Genomic DNA, 21,402 nt, shown 5'->3' with positions numbered 1-21,402 from the left:
CAAGACTTTTATCTTGTTTTCACAAAGGAAAATCGAGAGAGAATCCTAGTTGCATACTCCCAGAAAATATTCCATACACAATGGGACACTTAGGAAAAGAGGAACAAAAGAAGGAGGAGAAAACACTTTCAAGTCCCACTAAGGCATCCAATGATTTTGGACTAGATGCCTCACCCACTAAACAGTGACATGCTTCATCATCTGTGCCTATCCACCCCCGGTTTGGATGGTTCCACCAGCCCATCGGACTCAACCAGACTTGGGAGTTCTTATATGAAGTATTTGCCTGGATTAGCAGAGATCCAGGAAGGTGAAAATGCAAAATTGGGTACGAGGTTTAATTGAGCATTAGTGTCTCAATTGCCCCTGATTTGCCAACATGTTTTGGCCCTCGCCAAGAGCCCATCCGGGTTTGGGGCCTTCATCAGGGCTGTATGTATATCCCTGCCTACCTATACATGCACTCCATTCATACTTATGAGGCAGAAGTCTCTCACCTGAAAACGAAATGTCTTATTCAGAAATAGCTACAACATGTAAAAGAGAAAATAGAAAATAGAATGGAGCATCAATCAATGAGTGGTTTTATAGAGCCACAGCTGTGTATTTCACAGGAGAACGCTTGGTGCCCTATTGATAACCTACAGGTGACCAAGTATTATCTAAATATGCAAAATGTATACATCAGAGCCCAACTAATCCCTTGTCGTATGGACAATTATTTGTGCAGGCGGTGAAAGAGGCCCCAGCTTTAGGATGGTAACGCAGATCTAATACATAAAAGAGGCTATAAGGTATGCTCACATGTATTGAAGTGCAACACAGCAAACCAGCTCTAAAGCCACCACACTCATGTGAAATGCAAAAACTCACTTGTGAATTATGTTTTCAAAGCTCACACATCTTACCCTATTATTGTGTGGTTCAGGGACCATGCATGTCTAGCAGGAGGTGCCCTCAAACACTTACATGAGACATATAGGGTGGTGAATATCTGTGTACTGGTATTTTCTATTTACTCAAATTAAATGCCATACAAATAAATTTTAGTGAATTGTAAACAAAACATATGATAAAGCCGCTAAGCATCATTCACTCGTTAAGATACTCACAGGTATACTCAAAGTTTAAAAAATCTAATGCTTTTATGCGAAAATACTTGACTCTGGGGGTCATTCAGACCCTGGCGGTAATTACCGCCATGGCGGAGGTCGGCGGTAGCACCGCCAACAGGCTGGCGGTGCACCGCTGGGCATTCTGACCGCGGCGGTTCAGCCGCGGCCAGAAACGGAAAGTCGGCGGTGTACCGCCGACTTCCCGCTGCCCTTGAGAATCCTCCATGGCGGCGGAGCGCGCTCCGCCGCCATGGGGATTCTGACACCCCCTACCGCCATCCGGTTCCTGGCGGTTCTCCCGCCAGGAACAGGATGGCGGTAGGGGGTGCCGCGGGGCCCCTGGGAGCCCCTGCAGTGCACATGCCAATGGCATGGGCACTCCGGGGGCCCCCATAAGAGGGCCCTACGAAGAATTTCAGTGTCTGCTTTGCAGACACTGAAATTCGCGACGGGTGCAACTGCACCCGTCGCACCTTCCCACTCCGCCGGCTCCATTCTGAGCCGGCGTCCTCGTGGGAAGGGTGTTTCCCGCTGGGCTGGCGGGCAGACTTTCGGCGGTCGCCCGCCGGCCCAGTGGGAAAGCCAGAATGACCGCCGCGGTCTTTTGACCGCGGAGCGGTCTTTCGGCGGGAACCGCTTGGCGGGCGCCGACCGCCGTCCGCAGCGGTCAGAATCACCCCCTCTGTGTCTTTAATAAAATTAAGACTTTCCTTCATAGCTTACTAAGAAAATCTTCATTTACGGTGCAAAAAAAGTATAAGCTTCCAATCCAATGTAGGTTCATGTTTGGGTAACTCTTCCAGGTCATTGGGCTTTTTTATGGAATCCGTGTTTGACCCATCACATTAGTATATATTTTTAAGACATCTAATCTGCGACTTGTCCCATCACATTGTCTAAACCCATTGGTTCCACGCAGTGGTCCAAACTTTTCTTATTGCAAGGATGGGCTACGGGAACTACGTCTTGGCCAGCCTCCCTAAATCTATCCTTGTACCCTGAAGTGGTGTGTTGCATGATGCTGCAGCTAGGCTGGAGTTGATCATATTATCCCATAAGGACACACATCCAGTGGGTGCCACCACAAGAATTGATGCATTTTAAAGTTGATTTTCAAGTACAAAACCAACCTCTCCTCTACACCTATTTTACCCGGCGGTGTCACTAAAAATCTCTGCCATTTCCAGCGGGTTGTGAATCAGTGATCAGCTTTGTATGAGAGTCTCACAGAAGTACAAATGAGGATATGCTGTTTCTGTCTGGAACAATCTCCATGTGGATTTCACCAAAACAAAACATTCGTTTCCATATTATATGCAACAGAATATGAAGTTCTTTAAAATTATCCTCCGTACCATCTTTACACTTTAATGCGGCTATTTTTCTTTTTATTCTTTTCATTTTATTATTTTTCGTTTTTGTGTGTTTTGTATGCACGGGCGCGGTAAGGAAAAAACGTTTCAGTGAAATCAAACAGACGTGCAGTGTCTAACATGACATTGTCGTCATCAACGTTAAATCAAGCGGTATACTCGTTTACATATTTTACCTTTCTGTAACTTGTAAATCGGATATTGCGACTAATTGGCTAAGATAAAAACAATTAGGTTGATTCAAAAGCGTAAAGAAGGCATTTCTTCTGGGTCTGTCTGATCCTCAGAAGTAATCATCAAAGTTATTTAGCGTTCATTGGCTCTGCCGACAGAAGAAATGATGGCAATATTAATAAATTATAAGAGACTATAAGTTACCTCTATCGCAGCTAGATCTTTGATGGATTTCAAATTAAAGAGATAATGCCAGCATGCAGCCAGAGAGCGTATTTAATCATAGTGAAGCATTCCCACAAGAATCGCAAAAAGGAAATCTTGTTTTCCAACCAATTTATTTTCCTTTAAACTTTTCTGAAGATTAATGTGATTCAATAAGGACAGGGACATTACTGCGGTGAAAAATGTTTGCCAAGTAACTACTTATTCCTTCAGTGGGGCTCCCTAATTAGAAATATTTTTTGCACTCGGAAGTGCAATGGAAGAACGTGAAATAAAAGTTTGTTTTATTGCATAGGTTTAATCAGAGGGTGAGTCCATGTGGCAAACGTTGGAAAAACAAAGTAGAAGAAAATGTCAGAACTGAGATTTGGGTTTTTGAGGATTCTCCTAAGCAGCATCAAGTTGCCTATAGGCAACAGAAGTCAATAACCAAGGGGGAAACCATTCCAAAGTCTTGACCTCAACCCCCACAAACAGCTAGCCTACGTCTCTGCTGCACAAGGACACATGCCACCCCAAACCCATTTCAGCCTTACTGGTGATGTATGTCCCTACATACAGCAAGATCAAACCTCGCAGTCTGAACACACCCTTCTCACTTAGGGAGACTTAAACAGCCAAACAGTATTGGATGGAAACACTTGGGCCTATGATGCTTAACTACTGAGAAATCCTAAGGGGATTGTTCAAATTCAATGTTTTACAAGCTGGGTAACCATATGCAAATCATCATTGATCCTTTCTCAGAAAAGCTATTAAACCCAAATTGATAGACCATTCTCCTGTTTGGGACAGTTTATGAGATACATCACACTATAAAATAATGAAATTAAATGTATGTTGTCTTGTTACCCTCATTCCCAAAGCACTTTCCAATTATAAATTCATGCGTAACATGTCACCTACTAGCAGGACTGGTGGGACTGAAACAGCTTTTAGAGTTGCTTATTTAAAGCTTTTGCAGAGGGGTACCACACTCACATGCATGTATAACAGGCAGAAAACCCATTTTTGGGTTGAACCTACTAGTGAGCACTATCTGTTGCAAGAAATATTGGGGCTTACCAAGTACATACAAGGGTTTGGAGCCAACCTATTACTTACCATTGGTTAACTTTCCAGTCACTCTCATTTGCCTGCTTCTTATTCCTGTTTCAGCTTGTCAATCTTGGAGTGCCCCTCCCATGGATTATTGCTTCTTTATTGTTGCTTTGATTGGCTGGCATGGCTGCTTCCACTGCTTGCTTTGGAAGCTCTACTTTTTTTCTGCTAAGCATTCCATAAGAGTGAGTGTGTTTTTGAGCCGTCTCCCTCATGTATATCTCGTCACCTGCACCCTTTATTGCATTCTGTCTCCCGAGTGCTGCTCCTCGCTACCCTCCTTGTTGCACTCACCCTTGCGCTTCTCCACATTGCTTCCTGCACCCTCTATGTTGCTTCCCCCTACACACCCTCTGTGCTGCTCTCCTGTCCTCCCTAACCTCACGCATGTTGCTTTGGCATCTCTTTCTTACAGGCTTCCCATGTGTTGATTTAGCTTTCATTACCACCTGCACTTTAAGTTAAAAAACTGTTTTGCATGTTTTCTTTTAATTTTAGTCACTCATCCAACTCAGATCCATAACTAAAGAGAAAAAAAAGTGCCCACGTCATTTTGTAGACACACATATGTGCAGTTTGGGCACCTACAAGATCAAGGTGTGCCCACACTATGGCTTAAAATCAATGGTAAAACCAATAGGTTACAAAACCGAGACCTATTGGCTTTGCTAATGACTGTTTGCATGAGGCTGCACCTGCACCACTTTTCTTGTTTACACAAACACTGGCAAAGCCAGTAGGTCTAGCATTGGCTACTAGTCTTTTGGCTTTGTAACTCTTTGTTTTACTTTGTTGTTTTTTTTTTTTTTTTTGTAAAGTGTTGTTTTTGGGCTGCCGAGTCCTCACTAGTAGATAGAAAAAAAACATTGGCTAAAAGCAAAAATATATTTTTTTGGTCTGAAAAAGTATAATTTGCTATATTAGGCCCTGACACTGAAGGGAACTACTTTGTGCAAGGTTGTGCTCATTGTGAAAGGTCGAAATGCTGTTATTTTAAGTGACCTTAGCCAATGGCTGATGTGAGTTGGCTCAGGGCCCTATGCTATAAGCTTTAGCGAATGGAAATAAAATGTAAATGACAGAATACCAGACCAATAGATTAAAAGGGGTGGATAAAAGTCCCTTTATTTAAGTATATTATCATTTTAGTAAAATCAAAAAGTCTTGGCTTAACGTCAGTCCTAAAAATGGGCAACATGGATGTGTTTTTTTGGTTTCATAACTGAGGGTGCGCAAAATGGTATTGACACTGATAACATGAGAGAGAATGTAGAATGACGGCGTCACCAAAAAACGGTAATCTACCCCCAATCCGATGTTCTGGTATTTGTCATTCTCAACTTGTGGATAGGTTTCCATCAATTAAGAATAAGAAGTGGAGGAGGAAAAGGTGGTATCAGAAAGCTCAGGCCTGCACAGTGGAGACATTTCTAATTAAATCTTCCATCAAGGAAGTGTTGATGACATAGTGTAGTCTGAGTGCATGTGTGATAGTGCATATAGCCCCTCACTTATATCTCTGACACGATTATACCTGCAAATAGCGTATGCACCCAAAGACATGTTCCTTTAAAGATATGTTTCCCAACCTTCTGATTGTGATATTGTAACAACCTTCCAAGCCCCTGAGGAGTTTCTTCACAAGCCTATCAAGCTCTTGAGAAGCAGAGACTTTTGTGAGGTTCAAACACTAATGAAGAAGGTTCAAATTTCGCTTCCTCTGGAATGCCCACAAATGTTCATTTGAAAAGTGGGTAGTCAGGTAGGGGTTTGGACCAGTTTTCCCCAGGAGAAACAAGCATCTGGAAGTACTTTCAATATGGCGCCCAATTAGCACGCCGTATTTACGACTTCATGATTACTTCTAGGATTCCGGTATTAAAAAACGGATTGTCTGCATTTTAAAAATGAACATACTCTGATGAATAACTTAATGCCTTGAGAAAGCCCTAGGTGAACAAACAACATAGGGCAAAACACGTGTTGGCTGTCTCTTCTTGCACTTTCAGAATTTTTCCCATGTCGGGAATTAATAAATGCACCTGACCCAAATAACGTGGATCTGACGTATTATTGTCTGCATGCAACCTGAAATCGTATTACAACTCTTAAAATTATCTAAGTGGGTTCTCAACTTTAGTACTTCCGGACGTTTGTGAGCTTGTCAAGTAGGTGACTTCAACTTTGATTTGAGGCTCTTTTGACCAGTCAAGCAGTGTCTCCTCAGACTCGTATCTGTGGTGCTCGTGCATCGCTCAAGGGAAGCCTGGGAGGGTCTGATTTCTACAGGTCATAGATTCAATTCCCACATTTCTCCATCTAATACAATTAGATAGTAAAGGCTTTTGGACAGACCACCCCATAATTCTGTATTTATGGGGCAATAAAGCTACTCATGGGTAAATCTCCAGTCAGCTACAGTCCTGCATGTCCCTGGAGCAAATTGAACATGGAAAGGCTCCTTAATGCCTTGGCCTCTGGACTCAATCTGGTTCAATGATTACTTTATGAAACCAGATGATAGGCACTGGCACTCATTGTTGAGGACTGGAATATATTTTTCATCATTATATATTTACCCAGAGAGTGAGAAAGAGGGGCAGACCATGGAGAAAGGAGAAGGAAAAAAAAGATAGAAAACTGATAAAAGTAGATAATCAGATTGAAAAAGAAACTGCTACAGTGAGATGAAAATTCAGGAAGTGTAGGGTGATGGACGAAAGAGTCAGGAAGTGCAATAAAGATTAGGCAGCCTTAGTATTTATCATTATTTATTTGCATTGGACAGCTTTAACAGCGCCGAAGCAAAACATTTAGGGGCATATTTAAGAAAAGTGACACTGCACCCACTGCAGCAACACTTTCCTTGCACCCCTTAGCGCCACCCTGTGTGCGCCGTATTTAACATACAGAGCACCATGACGGTAGTTAGGGAACTAGCGTCAACATTTTTTATGATAGGTTGGCGTTTTGCCGGATCAGCGTCAAACATTTTGATGCCAATCTTACAAAGCACGTAGAGGGCCATTGAAAACAATGGGAGCCTCATTTTAGCACCTGCACTGAGCAGGGGTTAACATGCTGAAAAAAATGGCGCAAAGAAATACATGCATTGCACCACTTTGTAAATATGGCATGAGGAAAAAGCCACTTTAGTGCCGCCTTAACATAAAAAAATTAGACTATGCTGGCGCTAAAGTGGAGCTAGGGGCTCTAAAATATGCCCCTTGGCCCTGTGTTTATGTCTCTTTTAAAAATAAGCACTGCATTGGACTGCCTTCTGCCTGCCACAACTTTTCGTGCCCCCTGCACCCCCTTTGTGCGTTCTCATAAACATGCTAAGCAGTTAATAGCACTCATTTCAAGGAGTGGGTGTGAAAAGGCCTGCACACAGAACTAACTTGTCTGTAGTAGTGATAGTACAACAGACAACCTGGGTTGCTTGTTATTTATAGGTAAGCAGGCTTACTGATGTTCGTAGATTAATCTGTTGCACATCTCCTGACATGTGATAGAGACCACCCCTCTCCATGTACATGACCTTTCAGGGTGTCGTTTGAACTAGTGGTGTGCGGAACACGTGGAGTTTTACTCCGCAAAATACCGCAGACTCAAATAAAAACTCTGGGAGGTTCCACGGAGTTCTGCCTGCCCCTTGAGCTCATACAACCCCCCTCTTTGGGGCTCCCCCAGTACCCGATACTAAGGCTGCATTGTTCACGCAAGAAGAAACACTCTTTCCTGATAGCAGGCCTCTGAGAAATGCAGAATAAGAAAGAAACAAAACAGGCGTCTGTGGTGAGTAATAACGATACCCACAAAGTAGAGATGTCCAAATACAAGTTTATTGGGACAACATGACCTAGCGTCCAGCCACACCAGAGGGAAGCCAGTAATTGTCACCTCCAGAATGTCAAGACACATACATTCTTTAGAATAGAACAGAGAACTGAAGCACAACATATATCCTCTTCTCTTCACATCAAATAGATGAAATAGAAATGAAAATGGAACATAAAACAAAAAAAAACAAAAAGAATAAAATTAACCATGAAGCTTACTTCATAACATAATCATCCAAGTAATTTGGAAGTTTGTGTACCCTCACAGGATGATTAAGAGTGACTGTCTCCACCTGAAGTGCGCGTGCATCTTGCAACTCATCCTCCCCGGACACCTCATAAGCTTCCCCACTCGCACCAGAATCAAACGTTCCAGCATCAACGTCCGGCTTTCTCTCATCACCCATAAAAAAGGAACCAGAACAACCTTCCACCTCTTCCCTCCTGGTACACACACCACCTCTCTGATACAGTGCCACATTTCTAACATTCCACTTCTCCCCTCCTTACATTTCAATCTGGTACTTTCCAACCTTCTTCACACAAAGGGGTCTTCTAAATCTTGAAACATCCCCTCGATCCTACCAGACCCGACTTTGACCCAATCTCCTACATTCAATTTATTAGAATTTTGTGAGATCACAGCCTTTTCACAACCAGACACAACCTACTCTTGAAGCCATGAGGGAATCAACTTCAAACTCACTGATCGCCCCCTCATCAACTGAAAAGGAGACTTTCCGGTAACACTGTGAATCGTGGACAATAGGCCCTCACCATATCAACCATAATTTTCTTCACACAACAATGATTGGCAAGAGCAAACTGTACTGTGCCCTTGATCAATCTATTGATCCTCTCCATAATTCCATTGCCTTCAGGATAATACAGAGAGGTCCTTGAATGTCTCACCCCACACTTTTTTTAAAATGAACACATTTCATTTGCGGTGAGTTGGGTACCATTGGCAGTAATCAAAACCACCGGAAAACCCTACTCCAGAAAAATATCTTCCAAAACCTTTATGGTTGTGCTTGTGGTCACGTCACGCACAAACTTAACCATCAACTATCTTGAATGTACATCCACCACAACTACCGCAAACCGCATCTGAAGTGGGAGTTCTGACAAAGGACCAATAAAATCCAAACAAATGGAATGCCAGGGCCTCCCAGGATCTTCAATGTGTCAACCTTGCCTACTCCAACTTTCAGCCCTTTCTAACTCTCCTTACACAGTCCACACTGTTCCACCCAACCTCTAACTTGAACATCCAAACCTGGCCACCAAAAAAGCTCTTTTAACCTCCTGCTTGTCATCCCTTGACCCAAATGACCTTCATGTGCTAAAGAAAACAATTTGAACCTTAAACCACAGGGTGGAATAAAACGCTCTCCCCGCATCAATACACTGTCTCCACAACATGAGTATTCGTCCAACACACCAAGATACGGTCTAACCGACAATGGAAGAGAACTTTCTCTTCTAGCTCCCTCAGAGACCAATTTAAAAACTTGCTTGAGACAAACATCCGCAGCCATCTCACTCACCCATTCTTCCTCTGTAAACGTACCTTAACCCCACTCAATCACATCAAGAACAGACACCACAGCATCCCCAGTATCACTACTCTTTACTGATTGAGCATCAACCCTCTCCCAGTCAAGGGATAATCTTGGCAAACAATCAGCTTGGACATTCTTCCAACCTTGAACATAATCAACAGGATACACATACTCTTGTAACCTCGCAGAAAGTCTGGCTAACCTTGTGACCCTTTACCAGCACCTCCAGAAGACAAGATCTTTATCAAAGGCTTATGATCGCTCCTCAATACAAACTCCAGACCCCACAAATACGTTCTCAAATACTCTGCACCCCAAACAGCAGCCAAAGCCTCACATTTGATTACCGAATAATTGCGTTCCGTCAGAGTCAAGGTTCGAGAAGCAAATGCAACAGTTTTTTCTTGACTCCCATGCATTTGCGATAACACAGCACCTAAACCAGTACCACTGGCATCCACTGTTAGAACAGAACGCAAATTAATGTCAAAAGCAGTTAGAAGACCAGCGTCACAAATTTAATTCTTGATCTTGTCAAATCAACTTTATTGCTCAGTTGTCCAACAAAATTTACTCCCCTTCCTCAACAATTTCCGTAAATCTTCAGTCTTGTCTGCAAATTTTTCCACAAATTTGGAATAGTATTTAACCAGACCCAGAAAAGACCTTAGTTGATCCTTATCAACCGGTGCTGGTGCCAACCTAATGGCTTCTAAAATACTTTTTTTTGGTTTAATGTTCGCCTTTGAAATAGAGTACCCTAAGTAGTCAATTTCGTCCACCAGAAAAGTGCATTTCTCTCGATTCAAACTCAACCCTGCCTCTCCAATGGCCTGGAGAACCTTCTTTAGTGTAACATTATGTTCAGCAACAGTCTCACCCAGAACAAGAATGTCATCCTGAAAAAATAACACATCTTTAAGATCACCAAAAATCTTTGCCATAATACGTTGAAATACGCTTGCAGCAGATGCCAGACCAAAAGGCATACGGGTAAATTGGAAGGTTCCTTCTGGAGTGACAAATGCCGCAATGTGCTCAGACTCCGGATGAAGTCTAATCTGATGGTAGGCATTCCTGAAGTCCAATTTAGAAAATACCTACCATTTTTTACAGCTGTTAACAACTCATTAATATTGGGAAGAGGGTAAGTGTCCACCACAATATTTTGATTTACAGACCTCAAGTCCACAGAACCTCACCTTCCCATCAGATATCCATGTAATGACCACTGGAGAAATCCAAGGAGAAACCTCAATGGGTTCAATAGTACCCTCAGACAACATATTGCTGATTAATTTTTTTACCTCATCCCTCACAACAAATGGTATCTTACGCACTTTGTGTTGACTTGGGTGGGCATCATCTCTCAAAATTATCTTGTGCACATAGCCCTTTAGACATCCCAATGTTTTTTTTTAAATACATCTTTGACTCCCTCCAGAATATCCTCCAATTGCATATCTTCTACCACCAGGATTTGATTGGATGCTCTTGGACTAATTACTATGTTGAGATTGAATTGATTCATCCATCCCAAAATAGGTGGACCCTCAACCGCTACATACATTTTCCCCAAGACTTTCCTTTCACCAAATTGAATTTCTTTAAGCATGTAACCCAGCAATTGGATTTCCATCCCTTGATACCCACCCAGAGAAATATCCTTAGGAAATAATTTCTCATTCTTCCAATGACATATAAAGAGGCTCTCAGGAATTATGGTGTACACCGAACCTGAATCTACCATAAGGTTAACTTCAACCTCACCGATAGAGAAAAGAGCTGAGGGCCTGGAATATCTACATTCACTCTCATTCTCCATCATGCTTTGACCATTCCCCACCACAAGTATTCTGTCTTCACAAGAAGATTCACAGTACTCTCCTACAATATTTATACTCGATTTAGCATCCTTAAAAGATTTCCCACTCTCCCTGCATACACGAGCATAATGCCCCCTGCGGCCGCACTTGCAACACTCCTTAGCAATGGCAAAACACTTCTTGGAGTCTGCCGAATGATAAGTACGCCCACAACGAGAGCACTCCTTCCCTTTGCTTTTGGCAGACAACACATACTTTGATACCATCCCCATTTCCTGTTGAGACCCCATAGAGTCACCTGACAAAATCATAACATCCACAGATTTCTCTTTTCTTTCCAACTCCTTTATGCAGCGTTGTGATTCTTCAGTCACTTTTGCGTGAACATGTAGGGTTCTTTGCCGCCCATAACCTCTCCTGAATCTTCCTATCGCGGCACTGAACAATGAGTTGATTCCATATTAATTCCTCTGTCATGGTCCCAAACCTACACTTGACAGACAACTCCCTCAACCTTGACTCATGATGGTCCTGAGGTTGAGTATAAAATGTATATCTAGCTAATACAAGATTAGTCTCTTTGGCAAATCTGTTTTCCAACCTCTAAATGGCTTCCTTGAATACATCATCCATAGGTTGACCATTGGGCCCCAAGACAGGAGGTAAGTATTAAAGAATTTGTTGACCTTCTCTCCCCAAAGCGCTCAATAGAATAGCCTTTTTCCTTTGTGAAGAAAAACTTTGTCCATCTAAAGCAATAATATAATTATCAAGCATCTCTACCCAATCTTCCCAAGGAAGAGTAGGTGCTCCTGGAAGTGGTAAAAATGATGGTGGTGGAGAAATGTTGGTATGAGCAGCCATCTCAACAGTACCGTTAAAACCGCTCTAAAAATATAAGTCACTCAGAAATGTCTGAATTTGTACCACTAAACTGCACAGGGAGCAGGATGATCCGACAGAAAAACTGCCAAATGAACAAAATAAATATCAAATAACACACAGTGAGTCCCAAAGGAGAGTGCGTAGTGAACTAGTGGTGTGCGGAACACGTGGAGTTTTACTCCGCAAAACACAGCGGACTTAAATAAAAACTCTGGGAGGTTCTACGGAGTTCTGCCTGCCCCTGGAGCTCATACACCTCCCCTCTTTGGGGCTCCCCCAGTACCCGATACTAAGGTTGCATTGTTCACGCAAGAAGAAACACTCTTTCCTGATAGCAGACCTCTGAGAAATGCAGAATAAGAAAGAAACAAAACAGGCGTCCTCATTGCTGCAACCCACATTGAGTGCTCTTTGCCATGCTCCTTTTGTTTATGGTTTGGTCGTGGCATTGGTCCAGGGATTTACTCCTCCTGCGGCCCCTATGCTCTAAGGTGGTGGGCCTGCTCTAAAAAGTAGTGCATTACTGTGCCATGATAACTGGGGCGATAAACCGGAATTAGCAATGCAAGCAAGAATATAGAGCAGGTTGGATGACTCTAGTCTGCAGATCTGACCTACCGGCTAGTTCGGCTGACTTTGGACCTCAAGAACCAGGCTCCAGTCCAGGTCTCAGCTCGTAGCAAGTCACTCAATCACCTTCATTTTAAAATAGTCTGACTGTCTTCTAAAATGTTATACGTCCCTCGGCGCAAGCCTGTTCTATTCCAAACTGCAAGAACACACTGCCGTCAGACAGCACAAACTGGGATTTATCTGACGGCTTGCTGCCTCTCATTAGTTAGAACTGTTTTGCTTTCTATTCAGTGGTCTGCTGTTTGGACAAGAGTCTTGTGAAGGCTTGAGAACCTCATAAATAACTAAGAACTAGTGCCTTAAGTGAGTAATTCTGTGGGTGTAGAAGAGCAGCGGAATTTTATTAGTATTTCTGCATTACAAGAGAAATACAAATTCCGACCACCCCTAGGGTGAACAAAGGGCACTAAAAATTGGTCATGTTTGGAGTCAGGCAACAGATGAGCAAGTTGGTGCCACCACCACATGCTCACTATCATCCCAAGCACGATGCTCGAGGTCACACCTGGGATGAATTATCTGCCAATCTAATTTAAGTCAATTACCAACAGTTTATCATTGGTGATTTTTCATGATGCTTGCCTCGGTAAAGAGATATTTTCTTTACTCTGCGTTAGATAGATTCTTTAAGATGAAAACATGCTGGGCCACTTTCAACCAATCCTCAGAGCAGAATCAAACTATGATTTTCCAAAGACTATTGAAACTAAGGTTGGTCACTGAGTCAACGCACATTATTTGTCTTTATACATCACATTGCGGGGCTCTGAATAAACTTGACAAAGTATTTTACACCAGTGCTTAATTTGTAAAGGAATAAATGCCAATGCCCAAAGTTTATCTTGCAAGTTTGATGCTCCTGAATGTCATTGTTGCCGAAGCCCACGGCTGCTTAGTTTAGATTCTACCTTCTGCCTGTTTCACCCACCATCCTCCTGCACTCTTTGCCCCTTTATCACACTCTTGCAAGGTCTTTTTCATCCCTGCTTGCTCGCTCTGTCACTGTATTCCTGTCTTTCTCTTCCCACTTCTTTTCCCCTTCTCTGCCTGTCTCTTTTCTGACCCGTTCTGGGTCAATACGTGAGGGAGAAAAAGTCCTGGTGCCCACAAATGAGTGCTGGCGGGCCCCACCTACAACCACCTGCTCAAATTAAGCACTGGTTAAAGCACGTGGCTATCTCAAAATCGTGACCCTGGTAAAGTCCCTGTAGAACAAAGTTAGATATGCATAAACTAAATAGAGTACATTAAAAGGCGGGCTGGTCCTGAAAACAAACACCCTGATGTTCCATTATTGTGCTCAATGCAGTAGGGCTTCCTGCAGATGGTTTCACACGCTCTGGTGGGTTGCAACTAGTAAACTGCCAGTGCTTAATTTGTAAAAAAAAAAAAAAAAAAAGTGCCAAGGCCTTCATCAGGAGGCCACTTTACAACCCATTGCCCCAGCAGCTACCAATGACTGATCCAACACAACTACAAACAATCGCACACTACATGTGTGACAATTCAGACTATTCCAGACCCCTAAAACTAATTGAACGATTTGGGGGGGGGGGGGCGCAGATATTAGTCATGTTTATTGTATAACCGTTGTTGTGTTCCTCCCTAACGTAGACAAACAGTGCCACCATGTGGCAAAGTGTTAGAAGTGCTGGGGTTGTCAATTAAATTGAGCTGCCGAGCCCCGGAAATCATTAGCTCAAATTAACCGCTGAATACCATACAGTGCACATCTTGAGATGCCAGTTCAATTACAGTGTGCCATTGTCAGCAGGGCCAGCGCATAATCGTAATTTCATCCCCTTGCAGAGGCAAAGTGAAAAGTTTATACTCCGTGTCCAACAGCAGGCCATCTCATTTGCTTTCTGCATTGCTGCCTTTATGTACGATGACCGGATTCTTCATAATCTGCATAAGAATAATATTAGAGCTTAATGAATCGAATACGTTGGCACAATATACATAAACAATAGCAATAAAGATCGCTGTAGCTCTCGCCCGTGAGCCCACACGTGAATACCTCCGCAACATTTCGCATGATGGGACCCATCCTCGTCGCCAGCAGATGTATACCAGGAGTACCTAATAACCCCTGCTCACGAGATCACCCTGTCATGCTTAAGTGCAACCATCAATCAACCACCCACCTCATCCTCGCTCCCTTTTTCCATTTCCCTTTTTGCATCTTTTTCGGCTGTCAGGGATATTGTTCAGCTAAAGTTAGGTACGCCTCCTTAGCAGCCTGGCCTCTTCCTGCCAAACTAGCTCAGGAAGTTAATGACGTGGAAAATGTAAAATAAATGGATTGACATTCTCTATCATATTAGGGGAACAAAAGCACGCTTAATTTTGGCGGCTTTATTTTATTAAATAGCTTCAAACTGAGTGAGCTGAGAGGAGAGCCAGTTGCCTTCCTAATTAGAAAGCGGCCCAAGTGCAGTCAAGGGACAGTTCTGTTATTCCCACCCCTCGCGGTGCTGTTGTACTGCCCCGGGTCAGGTGTAGACTGCAGTTGCTACAGAGCAGCGCGGCTGAACGCGGGAATGCTCGACACAAGGCTGCCTAGAGGCAGCCGTGATAAATGAGAGCTCAGTCGCTTCCTATTCTGCAAAGCCAACGTTGCAAGGCGGCCATGACACCTGCTCAGCAAAGCGCTGAAACTCATCACAGATCTGAGATAAAACCGTCAGCCAGGACCAGTCTGGGAGCTCATCTATGTCAACAGGGAAATCCACATTTTTAAGAAACCTTCATCCCTTGCTCTCAAAGGGACTCTGAAAAGGTGGACGTGCCAGGGACCAGAAAGGAACCTGGCAAACGTCTTCTTCTCTAAGGGCCCAATTGACACCATTCATCCATTACATCCCCTACATCTCATTCCAAATTTCCATCTTACATTTGTAACATGTTGGCCCTCCGCTTAGGGAACAGAGGCATGGACATTGATGGGGAGAAAGGCCTATGGGCTCCATCTAACCCGGTGGGCTTCACTGAACGGGCAGCCCACACCCTGGGGACTGAGGGCTGTGCTGGTGGCAAGGCAGAAGACTGGGAGGGAAAGAGCGAGAATACAAAAGCTTCCTAAGCCACTTCAAAAGTATCTATGTAAAGCAATAGGATTCTGTCAAAATAGTTGGCAAAATATGCTCTTAAAAGGAGAAACTGAAGACCACTGCAATGTCTGACATTTTATATTTTAATGTGAGAAATTAAAGGGTCTCGCCAACATCACATTTTTTTAGCTTCCTTGCTTATGTATACTTTTAATTTCATTTCTGATTTATTGCAAGAAAAAAACACAGAACAGAGTATTGGAGCTTTGTTTCAAGATGGTCCTTCTGTTTCCATGTGAAACATTTCGTTCACTTACAATGCTTTATATGGCAAATATTTACTGTAATTGAATGAATATTAGTCTTTCCCTAAACTGTTTGACCAAACATCCTCAAGTCCAATTGCAACCTATTAGTTTTCTCGAAATATTTACAATTTTACATAATGACTGTGAGGAAACATTGTTCTGTGATTTTTAGACCCAAACTAAATTACTTTGCCTAATAGGGCCCTGCCTTGAAAATTTTCAAAACTACTTATCCCACCTGACCACTAATCTGGTGACATTAATAATGGACTGTGTTTCATCTCAAGCACTAGCTTTCTCATGTGTAAATCAGCAATACCACTTAAAAACGAACACGTTTTGGCAATGCCATTAGGTCGGGCTTTAAAGGAATGTTGTATGGTAAATTGAAGCATTACTGTATTGTATTGTAATCGTATTTATATAGCGCTTACTACCCCTGACGAGGCGTCGAAGCGCTTTTCCGTGAGTAGCACGCAACTCTGGAACCCAACTAGAATTAGTGATGGATTAGTATCGGGAAATAATGAGTACAGTTTTAGTATTATTATGAGTTAATTTGAGCCGCGGATATGAGAGTTTGTTAGTTAGATTGACTGGAGTAATGGAGGGGTGGAGGAGGAAAAAAAACCAGAAGTGTTAATTGGGATTATATCCTTCATTTACTCAACCCAAAGGGTTGGGATGAGTAAAGGGGGATAGAGGAGGGAAGAGTATGTGGAAGGGTTAGGGAAAGCATAGTAGCAGGGTGAGATAAATGCGGGAGAATTTAGTAGGGTTGTGTGGGAGGTCACAGTAGTAGAGTGAGGTTTGGTGAGTGAGATGTGGAAGCGGAGGGAAGAGCTTAGGCAGAGTTATTTAGGAGATGAAAAGTAGTAGAAAGGATTTGGGATGAGTCAGAGTGGGAATGGAGGATAGTTTGATAGAGACATGACATATGATGATGAGTAGATAAGTGTGATAAGATGAGAGCAGGAATTCATACACACATACACACACACATACAAACACACATGAATACACACACATATGCACATACAATACATGATTAGAACCATGGGTAAAATATACTTAGTCAAACAGGTTTAAAGAGTGTGTGTGTATTTTATTGTTATGACATAGTAGCGATACATATTTTCTAAAGAACTATACATAACTAGAAATATACAAATAATCTGAAAGAATATTTATCAACATAGGCATATGCAGTCCACAGTTGTTAGAATATGGTGGTTATGAAGGAAAGAGCCAACTCTTGAGTAGTTTTCTGAAGACAAGAAAGTTATCTGTGGCTCTTATAGTTCAGGGTAATAAATTCCATAGTTTGGCTGCTTGAACGGAGAAGGATGTACCACCTATAGTCTTTTTCTTGTATGGTGGTGTTCTAAGGCGGGGTGCCAATCTTGAGCAGAGGTTTCTTTGTTGGATGTATTTGGTTATTTTGTTTCTGATAAAAAGCGGTCCTGTTCCATATATAGCTTTGTGGGTGATACAAAGCAGCTTGAAATTGCATCTTCTGGCAACGGGTAACCAGTGTAGTGCTCTCAAGGCAGGCGAGATGTGGGCTTGGGGCTATACATGTAATAGTAGCCTGGCTACGGAATTCTGGATACGTTGTAGTTTTTTCATAATAGATCGAGATGATCCATGGTAGAGGCCACTGGCATAATCCAGTTTGGATAGTACAAGTGAGATAGTAGCTTGCACCTTGTGTGGAAATCCGAGGTGGGGGAAGACGTGTCGTAAAGTCTTCAAGGTGATGAAGCTTGTTCATGCTAATTTGTCCACTTGGGCATTTATAGTTAACTTGGAATCCATGGTGACTCCTAGGTTTATAACTTTCTTGAATAATTGAGGAGGTGGTCCGAGATCGTCAGGCCAGATGCACAGAGGGTCATAATTTGTCCAGTCACCACATATGAGTATTTCTGTTTTGGAGGTATTTAGTTTGAGATGGCTCCAGGTCATCCACTGATCAATGGCTCTGAGGCAACTGAAGATTTCTGAGTTTTCAATGTTTTTGGGGCATTCTAATTTAAGTAGTATTTGTGTGCCATCTGCATAGTTGTAGCATGTGAGATGGAAATCATTGATCAGTTCTGGTAAAAATATCATATAGATGTTAAAAAGCAAAGGTGAGATGATTGATCCTTGGGGGACCCCTGCTTTTGTGAGGTAGGGTTCGGGCGAGTAGGGGGGTGAGTGGATGATATTAGATCTTTTTTGAAGATAGGAAGTAATCCAGTCGAGAGCAATCCCTTGTATGCTGGCTTCGTGGAGTCTTTGAATTAGGGTGTCATGGTCAACCGTATCAAAGGCAGCTGAGAGGTCCAAGAGAAGTAGTGCAGCAACTCCATTTCGGTCAACTGTGTTTTTAAGATCATCCCAGATTCCTATGAGTGCCGATTCAGTGCTTCTTCCTGGGCGGAATCCAGTTTAGAAGTCTGAAAGTATAGAATTGTCTTCAATGAATTGTGACATCTGGGCGAATGCTGCTCTTTCTATCAATTTGCCAAGGAAAGGTCCATTTGTGATTGGTCTGTAGTTGTTGGGGTCTTGCGGGTCTAAGTTTGTTTTCTTTAATAATAGTCGTATGTATGCCCTTTTCAGGTCTACAGGAAAAGTTCCTGAAGTGAAAGAGTTGTTGATGATCCTTCTTACAGGTGTGGCAGCAGAAGTAGATAGAAGAATGTTCTCGAAGATTTGTGGTGGGCAATGGTCAGAAGGGAAACCGGAAGGTCTGCTTGCATTGGCCAAATCCATAAATTCACCCTGGGATATTTGTTTGAAGGACTGTAGAGGTTGGGTTGGTTTATTCTTAGAGGGTATTTTAGGAAAGGGGTTGGTGCTGATGTTTTTCTTCTGTTTTAAATAGGAGTCCAATGTGTCTGCCTTGGTTGAGTAGTGAGTTGCCAATTTGTTTGTGAAATCTTGAGAAGTGGGATGACTTCCTTTCATGCATGTAGGTTTTCGAAATTCATTTAGAATTTTATAAAATTCCTTGGTTGTAGATTGAGCATTTTTAATTCTGTCTGAGTAGTACCTTTTTTAGCTTTTTTGATTGATGATTTGTATATCCTGTTAAGTTTGTGTAGCTGCAGTTTATACAATATATAATTATAAATAAATAGCACATGTATTTGTGTGGAAGTAACGATCTGTAAATTAATACTGGTGTAAGTTAAAAGGTCAGGTGACAGTTGCACTGTCAAGCCAAACCTAAAAATCCATGTAGGATAATGAATGCCTTCCTCTCATCTGTCCTGTTCCAGAGAAAGATAAACACCAGAAATTGTCTAGTAATCTAGTACACTTTTAGAGTGCAACAATGTCATTGGCGCGCCCCTGAAAGTTTGAAGTTCAGCCAGCTGGATAAATAAATAAAATGATCAAAGTTGGATCGCTGTTTTTGGAAGCCCACAACTTTTGCCCAGTCAAAACATGTACTCCTGGCTCCTAACGTATGGGCGGAGCCGCAGTCACTCTCTAGTGGTACTCACATAATTGTCTGGCACCAACTGCGCTGTCAAGTCAGACCATAACAATGACTTCCAGCTGACCTGAATCCTCTTACTCATACCCTTCAATACATTATTTGTTAAGTCTTAAGTGAGTCTGTAACTTCATCCCAATAGCAATCTGCCAGGCTCCCTCCACATTGCACTTCAGAGGGCAGCTGAGAGTGCTGCCCTTCAGGCAACATCTCTTTAATGTAGAGTCAACTCCAACCGCTGACAGAGGGATCTAACTCCCTCTTCAAACCTCCTTGACCTAGCCATTTTGTAGAGTCCAAGGCCCTGCAGGCCTTGATGTTGTCACTTCTAGCATTGCTATGCACCACATAATGCTACAGTGCTCTGTTTTTCACATCTAGGATCCTGATCTGTATATCCTACATAAATACAACGCTAAAATGAAGCATTGTTTCTAATGAAATGTAAGCTCCCAATATTCCTTCCCATATTGAAGATTCTTCTCCTCTACATGCATTTATATTTTATTCACATCTCTCAGGTTGGCACAAGCACATTTCAACTAGAAAATGTCTAAGCCATTTTATAAATACAATGCCAGAAGGCCTGGAAACCTATCCAGCATAATTGGCGCCATCTTTCACTACCACAATCATGACATCAATGTCAGATGTGATCAGAACCCCTGAGTTAGCTGCAAAGTGCCGGATGACAATTTCAAAGGAAGAGCTAGAGATTCTAGCACCAGGGTATGGTGCAGTGTCATCTGCGGTCTGTGATGTGAATGACCTTAAAAAGTGGTAGAATGGTCTCATATGTAAGGCGAAGGATGGGTAATCACAACTCCATAATGATTTACAGAAAACCATCAGGGATTGTGTAGGAAAACCTTTCTTTGCTTTCTTTCGCTTCGGCTCTTGACTGCTGGCATTTTTTACCTCAGAGTAGTTTGGTTCTGCTAATCAGGTCACAAATTGCATGTTTCCTACCCTTGTTGTGGAAACCACTTTACATTAAATTAGAATATTTGACATCTTTGTAAGTCAGAATGTAAAGAGTGTAAAGATGGCTTACGCTTCTTCAATTTCAAGGGTATGTCTGCCGGGATAGCCTTTCATTCTAACACTTGGAGCAAACCTTATGACATGAGCATAAGAACAGTTTTATACCTTTACACCACTCATGGTTATCGGTATTAGGAGCAAATCTGAATCTATTTTTATATTTAAAATACCATATTTAACCGAGTGTAAGTTAGCTATACTCATGCCTTGAAAAGGTTTGGCCCAGCGATCTGGTGCATAAAGTCAAAATATAAGCCAAACACAGTTACATTTAAAAAGACAACATAAGCTACAAGAGAGCAGTTGCATACTTCTATAATTTATTTTTTTCTAACTTGTAGAAAATACATTGCAAATTCCTTCTCTCTTCATATGATTATTATAAAACAGTTCATTAATAGTGATGGATTTTTATTAAACAAGCTTTAAGTGTGACATCATATTTTCTGTCTTTAAAGTAACATCTCTGTTCTGATGGCCTTACTCATTTCATTGCAATTAAGCCCCATGTGGTTAACATGCAATTAGGATCATTCGCACCTCTTAATTTCCTATTGACACTGATTAAATCTTCCTCTGACACAAAGGTCTTTCTGCCCTTTAGTTCCCTTCTAACATGCCAGCAACATGTCAAAAGGGGAATAGGGATATTTGTTTGCTTTGTAGAGAAGGGCCATCTCAGTCTTCGAGGAAGCTTTAACCACTGCTGTGTAAAGCAAATGGCCTAGAATGGGTGGGATTTAGCTTTAATCCTGCAGGGGCCAG

The sequence above is a fragment of the Pleurodeles waltl genome, chromosome 10 (genome assembly GCF_031143425.1).
Source record: "Pleurodeles waltl isolate 20211129_DDA chromosome 10, aPleWal1.hap1.20221129, whole genome shotgun sequence".
NCBI lineage: Eukaryota > Metazoa > Chordata > Amphibia > Caudata > Salamandridae > Pleurodeles > Pleurodeles waltl.
Note: the sequence above shows the minus strand (reverse complement) of the source record.